At 36.4% G+C, this 5,811-nt stretch overlaps 1 long non-coding RNA gene across 1 annotated transcript; it reads left to right on the top strand.

The window, feature by feature from the left end:
• The first annotated feature begins 1,068 nt into the window (after positions 1–1,068).
• On the top strand, positions 1,069–4,284 carry LOC112802364 (uncharacterized). The gene is made up of 3 exons (XR_003202329.3): positions 1,069–1,921; positions 2,049–2,194; positions 4,086–4,284. It is a non-coding gene; the product is annotated as an uncharacterized lncRNA (long non-coding RNA).
• The last annotated feature ends 1,527 nt before the right edge of the window (positions 4,285–5,811 follow it).

The following is a 5,811-nucleotide window of genomic DNA, read 5'->3' as shown; positions in this document are numbered from 1 at the left end:
AAGGGCTTCATTTTTTTATTAACGTTACACACTTGGAAACTGATCTTTCACCTTTAATGATGCCTTAACAGAGGTTCGTGGTCGCCTGAGGAGTAGCGTTACTGCATTTGGATTGCGTGGGCAAGAGTGTGAGAGGAGGTTGTTCTCGTGTAGTCATCTCAAATCAGGTATGTATTCACCATTTATTTCGGTTTTGTGGAGCATGAACTTAATAATGTGTGATGGTTTTGGTGGTTTACAAAAACTGATAGGGTGTGATTTATAGTTTTAGTGTTTTCGTTTTAGGGGATGGAAACCTTTAACCTGATTGTCTACCATGGGGGTCGATTTGGATATGACAATGGGGCATTAGAGTATTTAGGGGGACAAAGGATATTGATCGAAGATGTTGAGAGTGATTACTGGTCTGTATTTGAGGCATATGCTGAGGTGCGACAGTTTAGGTACACAAAGGAAAACATTTCAACTTTGTGGTATAAGGACCCAAATTCTGAATAGTTAAAGAAGGATCTGAGGTTATTTGCTGGTGACAGAGATGCACTTGAGATGTGTAGAATGGTGGAGCTGAGGAGTCATGTTGAGCTTTTTGTGGTGCATAAGGTTGAGGATGCTGAAGGATTTCCTGAAGTAGGGTTTATTGATGTTGGAGGACAGGGTGAACAGGGCCGAACAGAAGAAAATACTAGGAATAAGTTGGTGATTTTTGAGGGTGAACAAAGTCAACAGGTGGAAAGGGACAATGCATAGCAGGTTAATGAAGGAGATAAATTGAACCCAGATGTTGTTAAGTTAAGAAATTAACTAAATTAATTTGATGATGACAAACATTATTTTTAGTGGGTTAAACACCCAATTAGTTTTTTAATTGAATTTGATAAGTGTTGCAGGCCAAAGAAAAACAAAATAGCAGCCCAATAGGATGGAAAATAAAACCAAAGCTGGTGGGCTACAAAACACTAATAGTTCGAAGGTGATGAATAGAAAACAAATAGGCTGAATGGTAAGTGAATATGATCTAAGCCCAAGGTATTTCTCTTGTAAGACCCATAATTTTTAAAAAAATCTTATTATGAACTAAATTCAATTTATCTATTTATTAAAGACTTTAATTTCAGAACTTATTTTATTAAAGATAATTAAACCTAATTTGATTTAGAATTTACCAAATTTCAATTTAACCAAAATATTCTTAATTTTAAATTTGTCCCAAATCAAACCTTAACCCTAAATTTCTAAATTGACTCAAAAACCCTAAATTCCCAAATTGGGAACGCTAACCCTAACCTCCCTCAACATACTCAGCCGTACCCCCACCCACTTTCTCCCTAAACACACACACACGCTTTTCCCCTTTCTCAAACACAACGCAGCAATAGTAGGAAAGAAACAAAGAAAAGAGAACCAGAGAAAAAAGGAACAGAGCTGCGATCAGAAGAGAGGATGAGCCACATTGCTGCCGTCGTCCAGCTCATCGCCTCCGTCGCGTCTTCCCTGCGCCGTCATTCACGTTCATTGTTGTCCAGCCGTTCGTTGCCGTTGAGGAGAAGCTGCCGTCGTCGCTGTTTTGAAGGGAGCCGTAGTCATCGCCGTCGAGCATGAAGGGTGTTGGAGAGAGAGAGCTCGCGTCCGAGACTGAAGAGGAGACGTGGTCTGCGCTGCTTTCTTTATCACGATTGGTCCGCCACTGCCACTGCTAGGGTTCGTCACCAAACCACCGTGCCGCCGTAGCTATCTCCAGGAAGGTCGTTGGAGCTTGCTGAGGATATTGTTCTGGTTCTGAAGCAATTCATCCATGTCAGTGCTCATTTTTATCCCCTGTTCTGCCTTTGCCTCTGGTTCTGTGAGTTTCCAGAGCCCTCTGCCACCGGGGACCAATATTCAAGCTGCCCAGGAAACCATCATTAGAACCACTACTGTTTTGGTAAGCTCTGCCCTGTCCCTGCTTCCTTGTTCTACCAATTTGTATCTACTTTGAAGTTTGTCACTGAAACTGTTTGTATTGGATAAAGTGATTATTGTAAATTACCTTGCCGCCTCCATTACTGAAGGTAGCTGCCGGCTCTATTTGGAGACTGCTGCTAAGTCACCATCGAAGCTAAGAACAGGTTCTGGGATCTGATGGAGCACCGCTACTGCTGTGGATTCGTAATATTGGGTTTGCCGCATCTAAATTCTTCAATTACGATTAATTAAGGTGGGGATTATTTTAAAGTTAAAATGTTTTGGAGTTGAATACCTGATGAGTTTAGTAAATTAATGCAAATGAATTAATGTTGTGATTGAAATGAGTTTTCTGCTGTGATTGAAGTTGTGGCTGAAATGAGTATTGATTTATCATTCTTTGAAATTTCAGGCAAAATGATTAGATATATTGATTTTGAACTTTTGATTGAAATTGGTTCTTATTGATTTTGAATGATAAATTTGGAAATGTCAATTTGAAAAGTTGGTTTTGACTGAGTTGAGGTTAAAAAGAGGGGACCCGTGATGGGTAGCAAATTATAGTTTTTAGGGGAGGTGTTGTCGAAATTTTTTAAAATTTTGAAGAAGTTTTGGTTGTGATTTTGAAAATGATTTTGATTTAAGTAACTTTAATAAAAGAAGTATATTTTGAATACTTTTAAAGATTATTAAAGATAATCGGATTCTTATGATTTTATTAACCTTGTAATTTTAAACTTACTTGATTTTTAATAATGAGAGGAGATTTGATTAACTAACTAAAGACTTAAAAACAGTAAAATTAAGTATAAGTTCAAGGATTCGGGAATAGGAAAGTGAGTTTAAGGTTATTAACAAAATTGAACACAAGAGTTAAGAGGAAGAAGGTTATTTTAAAGAATATGATGAAAACTGTGTGGTATTGATTTTGAGATAAGTTTAGTGAATTATTTGGAGATTATATTTGAAATTGAGATGTGATTTAGTGACAATTGGTTTTGGTTGAGGTCTGATGATGATTTCGAGGTTGAGAGAGGATAATGATTAAGTATGATTGAGGTATGGTGATAATTCTGGTTAATTATAGTGTTGTGGGGTGATGATTGTGATTGATGACAATGGTTATGTTATTGATGACAATATTTGTGATGAATGAAACATGATTAAGAATGATGTGGATGTTGATGAATTATGATTGAACTATTCATATGGCTTATTTATTTGAATTATCTAAGATACGAGTTTTCTTGGGTAAAGAGCCATGGCTTGCCACCACGTGTTCCAAGTTGAGACTCGATACTCTGTTGATCCTGCGATGTAAGAGTGACCGGACACTTATAAATTCTCGGGAATGGTACCCCCATTAAGTGATTTTATATATATATGAGAAAAAGCTATGCATAGACTCATGGGGATGCGCGTCGGGGGACAGTCCAATGGTTTAGCAAACCGGACTTGTGGGTTGGCTTGATAACCGACAGATGAGACTCATCAGTCATAGGGCAGGCATGCATCATTTGTATTTGTGTGTATTGTTTGGGTGTGAATCTTATTTATGGGTTTGCCAAATTGAATAATTGCATCTATCTGCTAATTAACCTAATTGCTCTATCCGTACTCTCTAATTGTGTATGCCTTGATTTGTCTTGTCTATGTTTGACAACTGAGAGGTCCTTCATACTGACAATGGTGACACTGAGGTTTTACTTGATATTGATAATGAGATGTTTGCTGAAAATTGAGTTTAATACTGAATTGCTGAGTTATATGCTGATAGACTGTGGTAATGGAAAGAGATAGGTTGAACGGAGTGTTGGATAAAAGTTTGAGAATGTATGTTGTAGCTATACCCGGTTTCAGATTTGAATGGAGTAGGTTATCGGGTAGGAAGCCTTTTTAATACGCTTGTGGTCCTTTTCAATTATAAACTATTCACCGTACTATTTTGTAAACTAAAGAAGTTTTTTTACGGCTTTTCAAAGTAACACTTTCCATAAAGCATTTTTAAAAAGGTTATTTCAAGGATAAACTATTTTTAAAATGAAACTAATTCTATTTGCAAGTATTTCTTTGCTTTGATGGTATTCCTGTCTCTACTAAGAACGTGTGGTTTGTTCTCACCCTTATATCTTCCACCATTTCAGTGACACAGGTTCGAAGACTCAGTTTGAAGTTGTGGGCGATTATTGACTTTACTTACAAGTTAAGTTACTTTCGTAGAGTTCCCTCGCTTGTTGCTTAAAATTTTTTATTTTATACAGAGGGATAGGTATTGTATTTGAGCTTTGCTTTGATTTACTTGTATAAGATTTATTATTATTAGTAATTATGTGATTATCATTACTTCGTGATGTGTGATATATGATTTTTAAATGAGTTGGAAATAATTTTCTAGCATTTTATTAAAGATTGAAACGCGATATCGAACTAAAGGCTCAATATTAAATAGTTAATAAGGAAAACAGGTTAGTAATGCCTTACTTTTGGCACGATCATGTCGTATTGGAAGTTGAGTCGTTACACCTCTCAAGTTGTTCTCTCCAAAGTGTTGGTTCCAAAGCAACGTTCACTTTTTCTCTTCGGTCAGAACTCAGAAAAGAAAGAGAGAGAGCTTCGTTCCTAAGTATTCACCAAAGAAGAAAGAAAGAGAAGGGTTAAGCATAAAAGTTGAGGTCTAATCATCCACATCAAATCATATCAAGATAAGTCAGAAGCTATAGGTGATTTATTTCCTTCTACATGCATTTTATTTTTTTCTCTTCATCTCCAACTTTCTGCCAATCCAATTTGGGATACATGAAAAAGGTGATCTCTGATAATTACTGCTGTGAATCAATGGCCAAGATTGTTTCTTGGGGACTAAGTAGTATCTCAAGGGTTTAGATCTGGGTTCACCGGTCAAGAAAGAAAGTCAGAACCAAAGTTTCTAATTTGAGGATTAATGGAAGAAAGTGAAAAAGCAAGTTGGTGAAGCACACAACTCGAGGGTTGACTTGGAAGAATGCAACTAAGCAACATGCAAGAAGAGAAAACCAGCATTTGAGGTTCATGTTTTGAGAAGAGTTCTCTGAAGAAATTCATCAACTTGAACAGTGCTTCTTAGTCAAATGAGCATTTCGCCAGAATGAGGAACTAAATCAGAGGCAAGCAAATCTGGTTAATCACGTAGCAAAAAGGCTGTTGAAGTATTAATCTCTTTCATGTTTTACAGATTGTAATTTTCTTTTTAATGTTTATCTTTGTGTAATTTCTTGAGGTAAAAGGCAGAATGAGAGAGCTCAAGTAACAGTCTAAGAATGGAAAAAGATAGAGAAATACACTTGAGTGAAAAGCCTAGAGTGATTTCAGATTTCTTTAGGTTGATTATGTGTCTTGTATCTTGTACCAATGAGGTACCCCTTTCTTAGTTGGGTGAGCATTAAGAGTGAAGAGTTATGTATTAATATAACCAAGTCAAGTTAAGTTAGAACTTGAGAGTGAAAGAATTATGTCAATCCTGTGGAATTGGTGTATGTAATACTTTAATTATAGTGGAAATTTCACCACTGTTGTGGTAGAGACTGGATGTAGGTTGCATTGCACAAGGCAACTGAACTAGGATACATGATGGTGTCAGCTTCTCTCTTCCCTACTTTGTTATGTTTTCTGATATTCATGAGACAAAACTAAATTGTCTCATAAATTTTTTGTTGCCGAGTTCAAAAAGATTCAGACTGAAACTTTGTATTAAAAGGTTATCTAATTAAAGTAAAAGAAGGTCATAGATTAAACCCTTCTTCTCTAAGTCTTCTACAACCTTCAGATATGGAGTATGAAAATGCACAGGTTGAATCGAATAGTGATGATGATAGCGATGATGAGGAGTTTATT

This window comes from Arachis hypogaea, chromosome 5 (genome assembly GCF_003086295.3).
Source record: "Arachis hypogaea cultivar Tifrunner chromosome 5, arahy.Tifrunner.gnm2.J5K5, whole genome shotgun sequence".
Lineage (NCBI taxonomy): Eukaryota > Viridiplantae > Streptophyta > Magnoliopsida > Fabales > Fabaceae > Arachis > Arachis hypogaea.
Note: the sequence above shows the minus strand (reverse complement) of the source record. Positions and strands in the feature narration are given on the sequence as shown.